Raw genomic sequence first — 21225 nt, forward strand, 5'->3', positions numbered from 1 at the left:
GGTTGCTACTCAGGGTTGGAAACCTCAACTCAATCCCGGGACTCATGGTCGAAGGAAAAGACCAACTCTTGCATGTTGTCCTCTGTCCTTCGTATATGTGATCTGGTACACACATGCCTACATGTACATTGTTCCTGACTTTCATATGTGTGCAGTGTACACATGCTTACGTGTACACATATGCCAGGGTGAGCTTGAGCTCTCTTTCTTTTCCAATAAATAAATAAATAAATGGAAAACTTTAAAGGGGTTAAAAAGGCAGTCACATGATAAATGCATTGAAAAATTGGTTACAGTATCAGCAAGAAGGTCACTATGCTTTGCTCTGTCACGTGGTCAGTTTGAGAGAACTTTTAACCTGATTTAGAGCAATAGATATATGTGTTTAGCTCTAGCCAGCGGATGAGGTGTGATCGGAGGGGGTGCGGCGTGAGCGGAGGAGTGAGGTGGGGGCAGAGGGTGAGGCGGGATCGGAGGTCATCTCTGATGAACCACATCACTCCTTCCACTCTTATGCAGCTGCACTTGCCTTCTTTTTGAAGCACTTACCTGGTTAAAAAATGGAATCTTTGGAAAATAGCAAATATGTTGGTGAAATTTGACAATTTGTTTCTAAGAAATTTTTAAGATTTTTAAGGTCTTGGTTAAGGTATTTTTGAGGTCTTGTTATGTAGCTATGACTAGCCTGGGATTCATGATCCTCCTGCCTCTGCCTCTCGAATCCTGGGACAGATATGTGTAATCGTGCAGAAGCATGTGCCTCACTGTAGAATTCTCTTGCCACTGATGTTTCAGAGCATTTTTCTAATAAGGCTTGTTTTCTGCTCGTCAGATAGAGAACAGCAAAAGATTGCCATAGTTTTCAATGATTTTGGTGTTGGACAGTTTCCATTTCTATCAGGGGAGCCATTTGTGAGCCACTGTACACTGAACCTTTGAGGACAGATCAGTAAAGACATAACTTCTTTAGCATTATTAGTCACTTAATTGGATATGGACTCTGTACTGAATTCAGAATGAACACATTATATTTTCATATGGAATACTGTTCATAATTTTAGCATGCCACAGTAACGCTAGTATTTAACCAACGGTAGCCCATTTGGTGTTTAGGAGGTACACTTGCTAGCTGAAGACACTTCCTACAGCCTGTGCTGGAAGGCACGTTGAATGCTCTGAGTGGTTCCCTCTGACCTTCGATCAGGATTGGCTACATTTTCACTTTGCACATGTCCTCCCAGAGCCTGCTGGCTGGAGTTGGCCTTTTAAAATGGGCATTTCTGACTGAGCTTTGAAGAGTGTATTTTAAAACGTAAAGCATAAAACATAATGTACAAGTGTTCACTGCTTGTATATTAAAAGCACATGTTGAAAGAAACAAAGTGAACTGAAGAAAGACTATAGGATGCACATTAAATTTTGTGTACAATTAGAATTCTGTTTGTAGTGGGTTTAAGAGTCATTACTGTAGTATTGAGTATAGTAAGCCAGCCTCACTAAAAAAGAAAAGAAAAGAAAGAATTGAACTCAAATGTACAAGGGAGAATACACCGCTATAGCCTGAGAAAGGATTTGATGTTCCTCATACAGATATTGACTATGAGCCCTTGCATTGCCAATGGCTAATTCTATGTAAAACCCTCACTCTTAGCAGTAGGCTTCCCCCAAAATGTGATTGCGTGCGGATGCTGCCATTGTCATGATGAGCTCAGGACTGACTTAAGCTCGTGGGAAGACAGTCATTTTTGTAACTTCAGGATATTACTTCTATAGAGTAGTGACTGAACAGGTCACACTGGAGCTAATGAACCACACATGGCCCTGGGAGATGTGTGAGTGCCCAGCAGTGCTTACACAAACCTTTTGATGAGGATTTACCATGACGTCTCTTATGGAAGTCTGTTAATGGCACAAGATAAATGCACGCTGGTGTCCAGGCCAGAGGAAGGAAAGAAGCCAATGAGAGACAAAAACATGGGCTCTTTGTAGCTTCTGGTCTCAGCATTCAGTTGTGAGCATCCCTGCAAACGTTGCTGTCACCTGATTGAAGTGGGCTTGTATCGTGAAGGGATCCAGCAGAAGAGCCGGGGGTGCTGTACTCACACCACTGCAGAACTCAGTCTCCAACAGAGAAAGGGTTGGATTGACCAGTGGTCAGAAGAACAAAGGAAATGGTTGTCACTCACTCAGAACTTAGATCTGCATGAGGTCTGTGGGGAAGTGGCTCTCCGTGGGACCTGTGTATTCAAGGTGCAGGAAGATGAGCTAACCATTGAAGGAAGTGAAGTTGAGCTTGTTTCATATTCAGCTACTGTGATTTAGCCACAGTGATTGATAAGGATATTGAGAAGTGTGGGTAGTACCTGTGTCTCTAAGCAGGAACAACTTTTCAGGCGGATGATGAAACCTGAGCTGCAGAGACATAGAAATAAAGTTCTGAACTATGGGACTAGTTTGTCGTATTTTGACAATTCGACAACAGAGTTCCTGGCGCTGGGGTGAAAGCCACACTGTGGATGCTGACCGATGCTGTGGACTGTGGCACTGGGGCAGAAAGCCACACTGTGGATGCTGACTGATGCTGTGGACTGTGTTGAGGTTCAGTGGGCCTCATGTGATCAACTGCTTTGGCTAGTTGGGTGCTTCACCGTGGAGAACAGTTTTTAAGTGTGTCCTCTGTGTCCAGCATTCGCTGAGTGTGTCTAGTAACTGCACTGTATTTTATAGATGAGGAAATGAAGTGTTTCCTTGTACTGATTCCTGTGTATGTGTGTATACTACACAGCACACAGTTTCGTCCTTAAATGACCATCTTCAGAGCATAGCACATTCATGTTTATTAAACATGGGGATAATTAATTCTCAAGTTTTCTCTCCTCTTTTGAGACAGGGTCTCTTTATAGTTTTGGCAGGGACCTGCCACATAGACCGGGATGGCCTTGAACTCACAGGGATCACCTGCCTGTGCCTTTGGTTAAAGACATGCTCTCTGGTGATTTAACTGTGGTTTTGTTGTGGTGTGGCAGAATGTGATACGTTCTTTTGGGATGTGTTATTTACCTAGCCAGCATTAGCCACCTCCTATATTTATACATTCCCATTTCCACTTAATCTTCTACTAATTGTGGTAAGCACGAAGGTGGTGTCCTGTAACTGCAGTTTCTGTGCAGCGATAGTAACATTGTGACAAAGAGGGCTCCGAGTGCTGAGGGTCAAGTGGTTTAAAGTCCTGCACCTGTCCTAGAATACAATAAGAATCGGAGTTTCCCTGAAAGTTGAGCACTGTAGTTGTGCAGTGCGGTCTGATGTCTCCCGGGCGCTGCTGTCACTGTCTCTGAGAAGCCTGAGTTAGTGGCTTCTGTTTGCCTGTGTCTACAGGACTTGTTGATGCTTTGCTTTTACCTATTGCTTGAGTTGAGCTATGATGTAATGACTTGCTTTAGTAGTTCTGGGGCCCAGTATTTCTTGAGATTAGAGACCATATTTCATTCATTTTTTAAATAAAATTAAATTTTATTTTTAAAAGTTAGAACATAATCACATCATTTCACGCCTTTCTCTGTATGTGCTGTATATACTTTTCGGTGAGTAAATTGCAGTGTGACTCCTTGCGGCCTTTGTGGACATTCTTACTCCTGTTTTACCTCCCCTCCCCCTGTTCTGGACCGACCTCCCTCTTTCCTTTCCAACAAAAGACCCTACCCCCAGTTTGCCTGTTTTTCTCTTCAAATTACTTGAGTTTCAGGCATATAGTAAGTATAGTTATCAATGTAAATTAAACGAATCTGCTAATTGCAGTTAGATTATAAGATTTATTTCATTTAAGAGCACGTATAGATGTTTGTAGCTATGTGCATATGAGAGGCCAGACGCATCTCCTTCCTCTGGACCTGAGGTAACAAGTGGGTGGAGCCACCCAGGTCCTCTGCAAGAGGCCTTAACCACCAAACACTGTGAACTCTATGGAAAATTACTTAAGACATTTCAATTTGTGATTAAAAATTCTTTTTTCCTTTACATTTAATTCTAACAGGAGAAAACGAGAAGAAAATAAAACTGCTTCCGAGTTTTGGCAAGTTCGGCCTTCATTTAGAATACTTTTCTTGCCCTCCTTTGAGTTAGCTGTCTGTGGTTCAAAGGTGCAGAGCCTCATCTTTGGAGTCTGCAGTACTCTGGGGAGCCTTCGGGATTGAAGATAATCCGTGCACAGTTCATTCGCTAGAATGCATTTTTAATTGGTTACACCTTTCTTAAAAACTGTAGCAACCCCCAAAGCCTTGGTAGACTTGGCATTTCTCATTGAAATATTCAGCTTAAATTTGGCAGCATGCCATGCTTGAATTTTAAAAATGAGAATATAGAGAAAGAATCATGTTTGTATTTGAGGAGCAAGGAACTGGTATGAATACAAATAGTTCTGGTAGAAGAAAAATCTTGGTTAAAAACCAAACCTGGCATAGACATTTTAATTCTAAGAGAAAAGTGCTGTGATGTTTACAGTGGAAGGAGTGTGGACTTTCACATGGAGGGGACCAGCTGTTGTGACATGTTTCAATGCATTTTTGATGTCTTGATTATACAACATGAGCTCTTTTGAAAACATGTAACATTTTTCTTAATTAGTATCATATCTAGAAAGTCCAAAACTAAAGGATGTAACTTGGTAGAAATTATGGATATTATATTGTGGGCACTTCATAAATATTTCATATTTTTTAATAGCCAAGGCATTAAGTTGACCTTTTACCCATGGAAGAGAAAAATTTGGGGATTGACTTACCTTCTGGTCTTCCTCCTTTTCTCCTTCCTTCCTGCCCTCCCTTCTTTTCTTTCTTGACAGGTTCTCACTATGTGGCTCATGTGACCTTCCAGTCTGGTGGGTTACAGGCATGAACCCCACCACACAAATTTTGGGGATAGCTCTCAGGCAAACATAGCTTGTGAGATTGTGACTTTTTTTCTTCTACTTCACACATCGAAGGATCATGCCCGTCAATTGTTCTGACTTCTATGCTGTTCTTTAGGGTTTCCAAAATAGAATGAAAACAAAATAGGAAAGATTATCTGCATGTGCACGCATGCGCACGCCATGACACACACTTGGAGGTGAAGACAACTCGAAAGTCAGTTTTTTGACTGTGTGAGCTCCCGGGTTCCATCAGGTCACCAGACTTGTGTGGCAAGTGCCTTTGCCCACTGAACCATCTTAGCAACCCCCTTTCTAGATATTAAGACAGGGTCATACGATGCAACCCAGGCTAGCCTTTATCTCATGATCTTGAGCCTCAGCCTCCTGGGCATGTGACACATGTCCAGATCAGTGGGGCTCGAATAACGCTGAGAGTGGGGGAGGATTCCATGGGTCCCCGATCCTGTGTCTTATGTGCCCGTGAAAGCCCTGCTTGCTACAGTGCCTTTGTCCTTCTGGGCTCCTCCTGCAATCACTACTCTGCTCCTTTAGAAGACATTTTTCAAAGGACATTTCTGCTCGTGTCTTTTTATTTTTCTAGAAATTTCTGGTGATTCTCTTCACTCATAATAGGAACAACAGGGTTTTTTAAGGCTTTGGCTTTTCCTCAGCTCCCTAGTCTGGTCATATGTCAGGCCCAAACTCAAAAAAAGAAAGAAAAAAACCAGTTTTAAATTGGGAAATTAAGACCTGCATACACCGTGGACACAGCATAATGTACTGATTAAGGCTGCATTGTATAATAATTAGCTGTACTGAACACTTCTGTCATTTAGCACACGGTTTCTTAGAGCATCATTAGAAGACCTCTCGGCACATCTCTGGTATGTGATTCCGTGTTACTAACTGTAACCACGCAAAGCAAAACTTTTCATGCTTCTGTCTTTGTCTCTTGGTTTTCATGTAGCTAGCTTCTCTTTTAGAATTTAATTCAAGTTTATTTTATTTTAATTTGCAGAAAAGAAGGTTTTGAAATAAATGACACCTGCCTCCCCTTCACCTCTGTAGTTTTTGGTGCCCATACTGTGACGTTGTACACGTGTGGTACTGCGAATGGAACCCAGAGCTATGCCAACATGCTGGGCTAGTGCTCTGTGTGTGAATGGAACCCAGAGCTGTGCCAACATGCTGGGCTAGTGTTCTGTGCTAGCCACAGGCCCGCTTCAGTCCTGAGCTAAGTTCATTGTCAGAGGAGGGTAAAGCCAAACAAAACAAGACATCAGCAGTAAGGGCCCTTGTGTGCACCTACCATGGCTCTGTCTGTGGCTTTTATCCCTCTGTCTGTGGTCTCCCTTTCCCTGGGTTAGGCTTTAGATTAGGAGTCACCTTAGACTTTGCATTTCATCTGTGTCTGACATAACTTCTGTTTGATGAATGAATATATTCACTTCACAGGTAGCTGTCGCTCTAAGTTAAAGCACGTTGAAGTAAGGCAGCAAAAACAGGCAGGCGTGATGGAATGCCTATAGTCCAGCACTCAGGAAGTGGAGACAAAGCCAGGCTGAGACATATAGAGAAACCATGTCGAAACCAAACCAGTCAACTCAGAAACAGTATGAAACAATTATTAATTTGATTTAAAAAAAAAAAAAAAAACCTTTGCAGAAGATAACACAATGTTTGGCCTAATCCTTTAATATATCTGTGTTGGATAGTCTCAAATGTCAATTTGACACAAGCTGGAATCATTTGAAAGAAAAGAACCTCAATTGAGAAAATGCCTTCATAAGATCCAGCTATGAGGCATTTTCTTAATTAGTGATTGATGGGGAGGGCCTAGTCTACTGTGGTGGTGCCATCCCTGGGCTGGTGGTCCTGAGTTCTGTAAGAAAGCAGACTGAATAAGCCATAAGAGCAAGCCAGCAGGCAGCATCCCTCCACCGCCTCTGCATCATCTCCTGCCTCCAGGTTTCTGCTCTGTTTGAGTTCCTGCCCTGACCTCCTTCAGTGATGAACAATTCTGTGAATGTGAGCTAAATAAACCCTTTCCTCCCTGACTTTTTTTTTTTCTTTTTTGGTTAAGGTGTTTCATTGAAGCAATAGAAACCATAATTAAGACAGTATATTTAAAGTTGTCTGAAGCACACAGTCATTTTCTCTCTCTTCCTTGATTTTTTTTTCTTTTTTTCTTTTTTTTTTGTGGAATGAGTCTTTGTATTTGAGTGTATGAATATAGGAGCAGAGGCCGTTTGCTATTATTCAGATTTACTTTTTTTGTTTTTACTTTTTGTTTTGTTCATTTTGTTTCTCAAGACAGGATTTTTCTGTGCAGCTCTGGCTGTCTTGGCACTCACTTTGTAGACCAGGCTGGCCTCGAACTCACTTGCCTCTGCCTCTCAAGTTCAGATTTACGTTTTTATTTTAATCATCTATTTGTCTATCTTCTGTCTGTCTGCCTATTGTCTATCCACCAGTCACCTATCCTCATGTGAGACAGTTTCACCTTGGGCAGCATGGGTTTGAACTCAGGCTGTCTCTCCTGTGCATATGTCTGGCTATGGGTCTCCGCACCCGGTACCATCGGCTGCGAAGGAGCTTCCCTAAGGACAGCTGGACAAGACACCGGTCTATGAGTCGAGCAGAATGTCATTAGGAATCAGTCCATTGACTTGTGTATTTGGTTCCACCCTAGGTCTCTGGGCTATCCACTTTCTGCTCCAGGTCATATACGCAGAATCAAGCATGGGCTCTCCCTGGTGGCGTGGGCCTTAGGTTCCACCGACATTGATTGGCCACTCCCACAAATTCTGCACCGCCGCACATCTTGTAGGTAGGGCAGGTTTACATCAAAGGTTCTGAGGCTGCATCTTTAGGTCCCTTGAGTTTAGAGAAGTGTGTGGGGGGAGGAGAGAACAGGATTCCAATTGAGAGTGAAGGCACAGGCGAGCATCAGTTTTCGTGCTGAGGGTCGGCCTTCGTGTACTAACCGTGTGCTGTGCCGCCGAGCAGCCCTCCAAGTCCCAAGACTTTACTTTTGAAAGCCTAGTGTGGGGTTGGCAAATGACTCGGTGATGAAAGCATCCAGACTCTTCCAAAGAACTCAAGTTCCGTATCACGTGACTTACGTCATGTAACTCTAGCTCACGGGGACCTAATGTTCCTCTGCACCCCGGGCTCACACGTACATGCTCACACACAGACACACACTCACGTAAGCAAAAGTAATACATGTGTATAGTTTTATAAAGAAGATACTGTCAGTACTTGGAAATTTTGATTTGTGTATATCTCTAGTTTCAGAGAGTTCTGTGAGAGGGATGAAGTCTGGACTGTAAAAAAAGAATTAAAGAATAAAAAATAAATACATTAAAAAAAGAAATGGGAATGTCCGTTGTAGTTAAGATTATTATTGTCTCTGGGGTTCTGGGGTTTTAATTAATAATTTGAACCTGTCAGATCTCCATCCTGAAATACAAGGGGTTTGTAGCCCTCAGCTATACTCTTTCCTTCTGCCTCTACAACTGTTGAATTCAAGTTAGAATTTATTATACACTTCCTTCAAAGAAGCCATACATTCATAAGTTAGACTCTCTGATATATATTTCATATTTGTGTTTTGGTTCTTGCTTTAATTTCTTATAATTTGTCAAAAAATTAGGAAAATAAAATTATCAAGGAGAAAATATTCCTAAAATTTAGATATAAATAGAAACGCATGTATTTTCAAGTCAATTATTGATGAAAAAGTACTTAATTAAATACAAAGTTAGATTTGTTTATTTCATTTTTTAAAAAATATTTTAAACACCTGTAATAAAGTACAGAATTTGCCAATAGAGGTACTTTGGCTAGCAATCAAAAGAGTTCAAATATGAACGCAATCTATAAGAACAGTAACAACAACAAAAATAGAACAGTTTTTTTCTCAATAAAAAAGGACAGTCACTAGAAGGTGTCATTCTGTGAAGACATTATTATGAAGCCCTAGTCAAAGGAGCCTGTGGAATTTGCCACTGGGTTTCTACTTTGTGCCTCAAGAACCTTAGGAAGGGCAGTTCTGACAAAACAGAATGACATCCGCAGAGTGTAATACGGGAGTGAGACCGGGGTTGATGGCTATTATCACACTCCTGTGCATTAAACTGTTACATCTCAATTATTCATACAGTTCATTGGTCCAGTAGCACAAAAATAGAGAACTGCATCTTGGAATGTATCTCATTCCATGTCCAGAGACAAATGGCTTAACCATCCTTCCCATTATTTTCTGGAGGCAAGTCCTTGTGTACAGTCTGCGGGCAGCACAGGCTGGTGGTTTCCAAGGCTACGGTAAGAAGAGGATGCTGAAGCCATCACTCTACAGCATACGGTGACATAAGGACTCGTGTGTTCACCAACTCGGGCACACTTCCAAAATATTCCCAATAGTCAGTTTTATTTCTGTCCAGGATGCTGGGTGCCAGCGATCGGATATAAGCACACGTACATATAAGCAGCAAGATTACAATCAACAGACTCTGAAAATTGACAGGGGCAGACATGGTGAGGCCGGTGCTGGTCCAGCCACAGCACCCTTCCCCGTTTATCTCATTGTGTGTGTGTGTTTGTGTGTCATTGTTTTGCCAGCAGGTCAGACGAGGGCTTTTGGATTCCAGGAACTGGAGTTACAGACGGTTGTGAGCTGTCATGTGGGGACTGGGAAATGAACTTGGGTCCTCTGCAAGAGTGACAGTCACTTGGAACCTCGGAGCCAGCTCTCCAGCCAACAGTAATATTGGTGAATAGTTAGACACGCTGTAGACTAAAATGCAACTTTCCCACCGTGGGCTAAAAACGGCAAAAAGTGCTGGTAAACAGTTTGTGGTCAAAAACCAGTTGTTAGGGCTGGATGTGCTCAGCACTACAGGTCTGGGCTCGGTCCTCGGCATCCAAAGAATAAAGACAGAAAGTACAGGCGTCAGAGCGCACTAATGTCTTAATTTCATGTTTGGCTTGTGTGAGTGGTTGTGGAAGATGTACAAGGACATCTTTGTAGCCGGGACACTTTTCTGAATGATTATTTTATAGATTAAGATTAATTCCCTCATGTGTGCAAAGTAATTTCGTGTATGACACATTAAACCTTTCAACTGTTCTAATAAGATATGTGACCCAGGTGTATACATTTATATGTGTGGGTACACACATCTAGAAGTGTGTATCTGTTTTTAATTTTATAAACAATAAAATCTAGGTTTGAACAGAAGCCCTAGTCTTTGCCGTATAATTAAAAAAACATGTGTCCTGCTGTGGCCTGACCTAGGGAAAGTTCCAACTCCGAGACAATTCATCTGTTTAGTTCAGGACTTTCTTTGTTAAACTCGTAATTCCATTATAATTATTGAGTTTTTATAACAAGAAGCAGTTGTGCATTGACCCAAACTCAGGCAGAAATGAACAATTAGCAATATCCCCCAAATGATGCGCACTGTGCTGCAGAGACAAAGGCCAGAGAGATGATCCCTGGGTAAAGGGAGCCTGCGGACCCAGCAGGGACCTGGGCTGATGGGTTAGGAGTTGAAGGTGGCAGAGAACTTTTGTTTATTTTCTCTTACCATCTATCTTTGTAATTTCGACCGAGTTCAGCAAAATATTACCAGGTAACAAATAGATTTCATCGTTTACTATAGGAATTTTAATTTTTCACAAATAGATTTAAAAAATATACTCTTAGATTTGTTTACTGAAACTTTTAAATGTGTGTTTGTGTGTATCAAGAGCGTGGCTGTTGTCCCTGTGGCCTGCAGTTACATACAGTTCTGAGCTACCATGTGGCGCAGATTCTGCTCTTAACTGTTGAGCAGCTCTCCAGCCCAAGGATATGTGTTTTAAAATGGAACTTATATATTTCAGGGTAGCTTACAGTTTACTATGAAACCAAGGTTGGTTTTGAACTTAATTCTTCTGCCCCCTACATTGACATACTGGAATTACAAGTGTGGAGCACCATGCCTGCCAGAAAATACATTTACAAATATTATTACTTTTCAAGGTTTAGTTGCTTTTAGTTTACATGTAGAATACTTGTATGCATGCATGTATGTATGTATGTATGTATGTATGTATGTATGTATGTGTGTGTGTATGTATGTATGTGTGTGTGCCATGTGTGTTCCTGGTATACAGAGGTCAGAAGAGCATGCTGGGTTTTCTGGAAATTGGAGTTAGGAATGGTGGTGAAGCCACCATGTGAGTGCTGGGAACTGAACTAAGGTCTTCTCTGCAAGAGCAGTAAGTGCTCTTGACCACTGAGGTGACTCTCCAGCCCAGTGGTCAATACTTTTCTATATATTAGAAATAAATAACATATTCATAACCTTATTTTCTGAAGCGGGAGCCCATGTCAGCATAAGCCATTTGTTCTTTCTGTATAGAAGGTTTTAAAAAGGGAGAAAGGGGAGGGGAGATGATGTCATTATATTACAATCTCAAAAAAACAAAAAACAAACAAACAAAAAAAAAACCAAAAACACCAAAAGACCCCAATTAGAATTGGTTTTAACTGTATTTATCAAAGGCTGAGGCCTTTTCATGGGGCAGATGAGTGTTAAGTTCCGTGCATTCATTTGTTTTGTTAGATGGATCAACTTTGTCCTTACTGGTTCTAGAGACCATATAGTAATGCCCAGAGGGTACCAGACCTCGTAAGTGGCATCCACAGTCCTTTAGTCATTTCTGTTGAAGGGAAAATCTGCAACTGCGTTCCCACAGCGGAAGTCATTAGCAGACAGCTACCATATCCTGCATTGAGCGTGCATTTAATTTAAGTAGAATTGAAACAAGACAGCTCAAGATACTAAATCTTTTTTTTTAGGTTAAAGATGTCTTTTTGTAAAGACTATTATGATTGAAATTTATATTTCTAGAGGCCAAGGAAACTATTTTTAAAAATGACAACTTTGTGTCTGAGGCTGTGCCAGATGGCTTTTGTGTTTTTGTTTAATAAGAATAATTTGCAATTTATTATTGTGTGTGTGCACTTGCATGATATGTGTGTCATGGCACAGGTGTGGAGGCCAGAGGACTCCTGTGGGCTCAGTTGTCTCCTCCCCCAGTAGTGGTTTCTCCTTTACCTGCTGAGCTGTCTTTCTGGAATCCTACTATGTATGTATGTATGAATGTATGTATGTATGTATGTATGTATTTGTTCTGGGTAGAAATGCATTCTTGCATTCTAAAGCCATATCTTGAAATTTGAAGATTGCTTCTGTTAACATATTTTAAGCAACCCCCACAAAAGTCCAATGGGACTAGTTTGAGGATGAACACAGTGGAGATCTGACTTACCCAGGGGTCACCCAAACCCAAGAGGAAACACACACATTGTTTGGCAGCCCTGCAGCAGCCCTGAAAGCAGCTGAAAGTAAACTAGTCTCACAGTCTTCACGTGTCTCCATATGCTTAGTCCTCCTTGACTATTATTGGAATCTTCCAGTAAAGCAGAGACAAGGAACAGCTTCATCCTACAGCTTCAAATGTCCATGTGAGAGCAATCAGCCGATTTATGTTGTTCCAAAGATGAGCTGTGTAACACAGTTCCTGATAGCATTCAAATAGCATCATTTCCATATCAAGATGAATATAAATATTCATAAATGATTGCAAAATTCTATTACTGCTTTAAAGTACACCGCTTAAATTATCAGTAAATACTTTTCTTTTTTAATGCAATTATTTTTATTGCATATTTTCTTTACTTATATTTCAAATGTTATCCCCCTTTCCAGATTCCCCTCTGGAATCTCCCTCTAGGATCCCCCCTCCCCCCGCATCTATGAGACTGTTTCCCCACCCACTCCTACCATCTCCCCACCCTGGCATTCCCCTGGGTGGGAATGCACTGGGGCATTGAGCCTTCACAGGAACTCTCCTCTTGTTGATGTCTGATAAGGTCATCCTCTCCTACATATGCAGCTGGAGCCATGGGTCCCTCCATGTGTACTCTTTGGTTGGTGGTTTAGTCTCTGGAAGCTCTGGTGGATCTGGTTGGTTGATATTGTTGTTCTTCCTGTGGAGTTGCAAACCCCTTCAGCTCTTTTAGTGGTTTCTCTGACTCCTCCATTTGGGACCCTATTCTCAATCCAATGGTTGGTTGAGAGCATCCAACTGTGTATTTCTCAGGAGACAGCTATATCAGGTACCTGTCAGCATGCATTTCTTGGCATTCACAATATTGTCTGGGCTTGGTGACTGTATATGGGATGAATCCCTGGGTGGGGCAGCCTCTGGATGGCCTTTCTTTTAGTCTCCACTCCACAGTGTGTCTCTGTATTTCCTCCTGTGAATATTTTGTTCCCCCCCTTTAAGAAGGACTGAAGCATCCACTCTTTGGTCTTACAACTTCTTGAGCTTCATGTGGTCTATGGATTGTATCTTGGGTATTCCAAGCTTTTGGGCTATTATGCACTTACTTATCAGTGAGTACATACCATGTGTGTTTTTTTATGATTTGGTTATCTTACTCAGGATGTTATTTTCTAGTTCCATTCATTTGCCTAAGAATTTCACGAAGTCATTGTTTTTAATAGCTGAGTAGTACTCCATTAAGTAAATGTACCACATTTTCTGTATCCATTCCTCTGTTGAAGGGCATCTGGGTTCTTTCCAGCTTCTGGCTATTGTAAATAAGGTTGCAATGAACATGGTGGAACATGTGTCCTTGTTAGATGGTGGAGCATCTTTGGGGTATATGGCCAGGAGTGGTATAGCTGGGTCCTCAAGTAGTACTATGTTCAATTTTCTGAGGAACTGCCAGACTGATTTCCAGAGTGGTTGTATCAGCTTAGGACCAACAATGGAGGGGTGTTCCTCTTTCTCCACATTCTTGCCAGCATCTGCTGTCACCTGAGTTTTTGATCTTAGCCATTCTGATTGGTGTGAGGTGGAATCTCAGGGTTGTTTTGATTTGCATTTTCCTGATGTATCTTTATTAACTGAACACACATACATCCAATTCACACCCTAATCCTAAAAGCTTTGTCAAGACCCCATCTGATTTATAACCATTTGTAAATTGGTTTTACTTGCCCTTTGGGTAAATGCAATATATAGCATAGGTTATTAGATGTCTGACTTGTTAGGAGAAGGATGATGGGGCACCAATGAAAGGAAAAGACACTGAAAGAAAAAGTAATGGGGTACCAGTGTTGTGAAAAGATGACATCCCGGGTTTCGGCACCAATGTTAGGGAAAGGAGGATGATGAGAGTGGGGGGCATATGGCCCATGGAGGTGTGGCGAGGCCTGGGGGAAAGGGAGATGCTTCGGGGGGGGCATGTTGGGAATATAGTATAGTACAAAATAGAGTTTATTCAGGTCATGGGAGAGTACTTCGAGTCTTCAGGACAGGGCAGGGTCTCCAGAGCTGGTAGACCATCAAGTGTGTCTGGGTTGGCTCTTTCGTGGGGCCCTTGGAGTCTTCCTTCTTCAGTCTCCCATTATTTCATCTCTTTGGCCCTCCTGGTCCTTGGGCTGAAGCAGTAGCGAAGGTCAGTGAGGGCATCCTCTCTCTTTACTGTCCACTGGGGATGCTGCCTCTTCCCTTCCAGCCTCTTTGACTGTCTAGTCCCTGGTGACTCTTCTCAGTGTGGGTGTCTGTACACACAACAGAAAGTGGGGAGAAGGGGGCTGACACTCAGGCATGTTCCATGTGCGATTTTTACCTAAAATGTTTGCCTGTTTTCTCCAACTGCACACCAGCACACATTTACATAGACATAAATTATGTAAATAATGTTTTATTATTATTTTTTTTACTTTGTGTGAATAGGATCTAGCTTGAAATAATTTATTCATGGACTATAGATATATAACCCCCCTGCATAATGCAACTGCTTTATGAACTTTTTCCATTACTATAGTATTATGTGTTGTTTGAAATTCTCAAGTACAGTTAAGAAAATAAAAAGTAGTAGTAACAGTAGACATTTAAATTTTATGGCTAATTGTGATTTTCAGTTTAGAATTTTGTATGCTCCTTTATCTAAATACACTTTTTGAAAACAAATGAACTACAATGTCCTTTACTGGCTTTTTAATATTAGAATATATTATGACTGTAACCCCATGCCCTTAAGTGTGAATCTACCTGGTCTTTAAAAGTGTTTAATTTATTGCTTGTACAATGTTATTTGCTCATTACTATATTTTTGCTGTTGTTGTTTTGGGATAGGATTTGAATAAGAATGGCTTCCACAGGTTCAGGTGCTTGGCCATAGGGAGTGGCACTATTAGGAGGCGTGGCCTTTTGGAGGAAGTGTGTCACTGTGGGGGTGGGCTTTGAGGTCTCCTATGCTCAGGCTCTGCCCAGTGCAGATAATAGTCTCTTGATTGCCTGCGGATCAAGATGCAGAACTCTCAGTTTTTCCAGCATCATGTCTTCCTGCAAGCTGCCATGCCTCCTACCATGATAATGGATTAAACCTCTGAACTGTAAGCCAGCCAATTAAATATCCTTTATAAGCCTTGTCTTGGTCATGGTGTCTCTTCCTAGCAGTGGAAACCTAAGCCAGAATCTCCTTCTATATAGCTTCTACCTTGTGGCTTCCCAACTGCTATTGTTAAGAACTAGGGTGATGGGTGAGTGACAGCATGCCCAGCTAAAACCAGTTCTTGTAGCCATCTTGGAATATCAACATACTGTTATTAACTGTGCTTTTTGGGCAATGCTGACATTTACTTTTACAGTCTAACTTAAACTGTATACCCCTTGACCACATAGGACATTTATACACATATAATATAATCAGTTTTATATTAATATCTTTAAGACTTTTCTAGGTTTTTTAGGCTTTTGTTTTTTGATTTACTGTCTCACTATGTAGCCCATGCTGCCTTCACACTTGTGGCAGTGTTCTGGATCAGCTTTCTCACTGCTGGCATTGTAGCTACCACGTGTCCCACTTTGCTTTCTATTGTTCCGGTAAATACCATGACCAAGGCAACTTATGAAAGTTTATCAGGGCTTACGGTTTCAGAGGGTGAGTACGTGACCATCATGGTGGGGGCATTCAGAGATGCAGTGATCTATGCATATGATGATAAGTTAGTTGTAAAATTTAATTTAATTTACTTTTTGAGACAGGGCTCTCTAGATAGCTTCCCTCCCACAGTCACTTCTGTCCCCGCCCCTCTGTCCCCACCCCTCTGTTACCACCCCTCTGTCCCCACCCCTCTATCCTTGCCCCCCTGTCCCCACCCCTCTATCCTTGCCCCTCTGTACCCGCCCCTCAGTCCTACCCCACTAAATCCCTTCTGCTCCGTTCCCATGTTTCACAGCTTTTCTTTAAGAAGTCACCCCTAAGGCCACCACGGTTTCTCTGACTTCTCTGGGTACTCCAATTTAAAGACACGCATCAGAAGATTGCAAGCTAGCATTCACATACGAGAGAACTTGCACTGTTTGTCCTTCTGGACTTGGGTTACCTCACTCAGAATTATTATTTCCAGCTCCATCCATTCATCTCTGATTTAATTTTCTTAAAGGCTGAACTGTTTACTGTTCTAGAGGTGGTAGGATCTGGGAGAATGGAGCAGATAAATGGGGCAGACTAAAGTCTCATGCAATGGGTAACTTTATTCTGAGCCTCAGGCATTTTATACTCAGGGTTATAAAGAGTCACACGAGTAAAGTGTACATTCACAAGGACGAGCCACACATGGTGAAAACATGCTTTTCCATAGAGGAACGTGAGTAACGACAGCTGAAGTAAGCACACTCCTCTCTGCCTCAGCTTGGGAGGAGCACAGAAACACTCTAAGAATGCTTTTGTGATTTTGTATAAGTATACTGCATTTTTTATTACCCACTCATCAGTTGATGGAAATGTGCTCTGTTTCCATTTCCTGGCGATTGTGGATAGAGCAGCAACGACTCTCTGCAGTAGGCTGTGGGTCCTTTGGGTACAGCTGGATAACATGATAGTTTTTGTTTGTTTTCTGTATTTTGAGGGGCCTCCACACTGACTTCTGTACTTCAATAGTACCGGGTGTTAGAAGTTCTCCATATCCAAGCAGGCACTTGCTTAAAACACAGTACAGAAACTACATAATCATCTCATTAGATGAAGAAATAGCCATTAACAAAATCTAATGTCCATTCATGACGTAAATCCTGGAGAGTCTACAGACATAGGGAACATATCTCAGCACACCGAAGGTAACATTCAGGATGCTGAAAGCCAGCATCATTCTAAATGGAGAAAACTGCAGAAGGGGTGTCACGAGGATGTCCATCTACTTCCTCTTGTTCAACACTGGACTTGAAATCTTAGCCAGAGCAGTCCGTCATGGGAAGGAGATAAAGAGAATGCAACTAGGAAAGGAAGAAGTTAAAGTATCCTTATTTTCAGATGATATGATTCGGTACATAAAAGACTCTAAAGACTCCACTAGAAAACTCCAAAGCTGATGAGCACTCAGCAGAGTACCAGGGCACAAAGCCAGCACACATCAGTAGCCTTGAGATAAGCAAATAACAACAGGGAGGAAGAAATCAGGGAAACAAAACTATTCATAGTAGACTAAAAAATTTCAGCTATCTTGGAATATATGCAACTGAGGAAGTGACAGGCACAGAGATATTTTAAGACATTGAAATTCAGGAAGATGCCAGAGGTTGGACATGGATTGGCAGGAATATTATTGTGAAAATGTCTATTTCACCAAAACTAATCAAGAGAGTCAATGAAATTTTCATAAAATTTCAAGGCAATTATTCACAGAAATTAAAAAAAATATTAAATTTAATATGGAAATAAAAAAAGCCCAGGATGGCCAAAAACAAAAACAAGAAAACCCAAAACAAACCCCCAATCAAAACAACAAAACCCAAACCAAAAAACCTACTAGAGGTACCACCATCTTGGATGTTAAGTTAGACTATGAGGCTGGAGTAATGAAAGTGCTTGGAACTGGCATAAAAACAGAGCCAGTGGTCAGTGGAATAGAGCGGAGGACCCACAATAATAAGCCCACACTCCTGTGTCCACATGGGTGTGCCCCCTCCATTCTTCCCTCCCTCTATTCCTCCCTCCCTCTCTCCTTCCTTCTTTTCCACAGAGGCAAAAATATACACCAGAGGAAAGACAGTGTCCTCACAAAAGGTGTGGTCAAACTGGGAAACTGTGCACAAGACAACTCCAACTGGATCAAGGACCTCAGTGTGACACCAGAAGCCCTGGAGTGGATAGAGGAGAGCACAGGGGGTACACTCGAGTTGATTGGCACTGGGAAGGCTTTTCTGAACGGGCCGCTGATAGCACAGGCATTAAGACCAACCATTCACAAAGGGACCTCATGAGACTCAAAGGACTTCATTTGAGTGAACAGGTGGTAGGCAGAAGGGGAAACATCTTTTCCTGGTTCTATGCCTGACAGGGTGTTAGACTCCAGAGAACTCAAAACCGGACCCCTGGTCCAGCTTTAATTTGAGGGGATGCACCTAGTTCTGTTGCAACTTGATATGCCATGCTTGGTAGGTAAGGAACCAAAGGAGTGAATAGGGTGAGGGAGTGGTGGAGAGGGACTGGGAGGAAAGGAGGGAGGGCAGACGTAGGTTGGGTTGAAATATATGAAAGAAAAAGAAAACTCCATCTTTCTCTGTCTTTCTCCTCCCCGCCTCTCTGTGTCTCTGTCTCCATCTCTGTTTCTGTCTCCCTCTCTCGCTTTTCCTCCTCTTCCCTCTGTGTGTGTAAATAAATTCGTTGTCTCCATTTTGTCCCCCTTTCTTCCTGTCTCCCTTTCTGCCATTTGTTTGTCAGAGATTGGATCTGATTGTGATGAAAACCAGGGACAAGTGGGTTCCTTTAGTTTGAGGAGAAAGATAACATCAATTCTAAGACCAGTAGGTACAAAAGCACAGTTGTTAGGAGAGAAGCAAAGGTAATAAAGGTATGTCCAAGTGGATTTCCATCTGCGATCAGTGTTGAGTTGGCACGCGAGCAGCCCGGGTTTGCATCTGTAGAGCTGGGGCCAAAGCAGGCTCTAGGCTTCGGAACATGATGTGGGTCGTTGTTGTGAGCAGAATCCTTGTTTTTCTAAAAGTTAAATGTCTATCTTTACCTTGCACTTGGGGAGTGTGTATCCATGTGTAAGCATGTGGAAGGCATGTGTATCCATGTGTAAGCATGTGGAAGGCATGTGTATCCATGCATAAGTATGTGGAAGGCTGGCTTAGTGCTTTGTTGACAATTATTTTTCAATTCATTGAAGGAATCACGTTTTTGGATGAGCTGTTTTTTTTTCCCGTTAGATGATCTGCCTTTCCTATTGAGATTCTGTGTACATGTTTAGTGATCTGCAATTTCTTATGGGGCATCTACGAGGTTTATTTCTACTTGTCTAATAGGTTTATTGGGCTTAAAAATGGATTTTAAGGCTCTGATGTCCAAAAATAATGCTCAGTGGTTGCTTGTCCTTTTCATATTTACTTACTGACTTCTATTTGTTTGGGGTTCCCTCTGTCATTGAAGCCACCCCAGTTGCTCTGTCTCAGTCCAGTCCTGTGCATGAGGGCCTGCGTCCCCTGCTGTGGGTTAACTTCCCAGTCCTTTCCTCTCTATTACTGAGATGCATTTTGCAATTTTTTTTTCTAGATTTACTTTTCTTTTTCCTACATCATTGGCATTTACAATGACAAATTCGGTTTGACACTGTCTTTCTCTCTGTAGCCCAGGCTAGCCTTGAACTGGAGGCTATCTTCCCTCAGCCTCCCGAGGGCTCACTTGGTTGACTCTATTCCAGCATTTTTTAAATAAGTTCTGATAAAAATCTTCTTAACTATAAGAATCTCTTACTGTGTCCATACATATGTGTAGTGAGTTATACATAATACATTTTTTAAAAAAAGAGCCAGTAGGAGAGGAGAGATGGGATTAATTTTGGAAGCAATGTCTCTCGTGAGCAAAGGAAGTTCCGAGATTTTATTTGGGAACTTACAGGTATTCATAGGAGTGCTTTGTATTGGGTACACTCCTGAGCATGCTCAGTTAGAGGGTTTGTTCCTCAGAACAACCAGTTTAAGGTTATAATTGAAGAGGGAAACATGGCGGACACATTTGGGGTTGGTTTGCTCGTGGCCACACAGCACAGGTTTGGGAGGTTTCAGTCCTGGCACATGTGCCTCTGGGCATGCTCAGCTTGCCCTTGACCATATTTTTAATGCCTGCCTTAATTTCCTTAAGCTCGAGGATATCATATTTTTATGTTCTGTCATTTTCAGCATGTGAAGTCTTCGTGATTCTCTTTCTGCTAGTAAGTTGCTGTCTCCTGCTTGTGTTTCTCTCTGGTCCCTGTATATTGTGGTTTTGACTGTCAGGTCACATTTTTCAGAACTTTCTCCGTGTGAGTGATTGGTGTGTTCCTTTAAAGATTTGAGCTGTCTTTGGTTATGTGCTTGGTTGTATTTCTAGCCCACGACCATTTCTTAATTCACAGATTTTTTTTTGGGGGGGGGGGATCCAATAGAATGGTTTAGTAAGTAAACTTACATTAAGATCAGAATAAATTTTATGAATTCTTTTTAAAAAATGTATTTAATTTTTTTTTACAGTCCAGATTTTGTCTCCTACCTAGTTCATCCTCTGACTGTCCATATCCCATACCTCTTCTTTCCATCCCTGTCTTCACCCCTCCTCCTTACCACCCCACCTGACCTTCCCACTCCCTGGGGCCCCAAGTTTCTTGGGGGTTAGGTTCATTTTCTCTGACTGAGTTCAGACCTGGCAGTCCTGTGTTGTGTATGTGTTGGGAGCCTCATATCAGCAGCTGCCCACTGAGAGATCTTGGGGGTCCAGGTTAGTTGAGACTGCTGGTCCTCCTACAGGGCTACCCTCTTCCTCAGGTTCTTCCAGCTTTTCTCCAATTCAACCACAGAGGTCAGCAGCTTCTGTCCATTGGTTGGTGTAAATATCAGTATCTGACTTTTTCAGCTGCTTGTTGGGTTTTTCAGAGGGCAGTCATGATAGGACCATAGCCTCAGTAATAATGCTTGGGGCCTCCCCTTGAGCTGGATCCCAATTTGGGACTGACCTTCTTTTTCTTAGGCTCTTCTCCATTTTTGTGTCTGCAGTTCTTTCAGACAGGAAGTATTCTGGGCCAGAGTTTTGACTGTGGGATGGCAGCCCCATCCTCACTTGATGCTCTTGCTTTCTACTGAAGGTGGGCTCTCTCCCCACTGTGGGCATTTCATCTATGATCCCTCCTTTTGTGTCCTGAGTGTCTCCCACCTCCCAGGTCTCTGGAGGAGGGTCCCCCCACCTCCTACCTCCCAAGGTGGCC

General features: G+C 42.1%; 1 protein-coding gene and 1 pseudogene across 2 annotated transcripts in view; one reads left to right on the forward strand and one right to left on the reverse strand.

Moving 5' to 3' along the window:
• The window catches only part of BBS9 (Bardet-Biedl syndrome 9), a 359813-nt gene that overhangs the window by 50624 nt on the left and 287964 nt on the right, over positions 1-21225 (forward strand). The window lies entirely within an intron of this gene.
• LOC308430829 (protein kish-A-like) lies at positions 9234-9450 on the reverse strand (annotated as a pseudogene). Its single transcript has one exon. The product of its transcript is annotated as a protein kish-A-like (transcript).

The sequence above is a fragment of the Micromys minutus genome (assembly GCF_963924665.1).
Source record: "Micromys minutus genome assembly, chromosome: 16".
Lineage (NCBI taxonomy): Eukaryota > Metazoa > Chordata > Mammalia > Rodentia > Muridae > Micromys > Micromys minutus.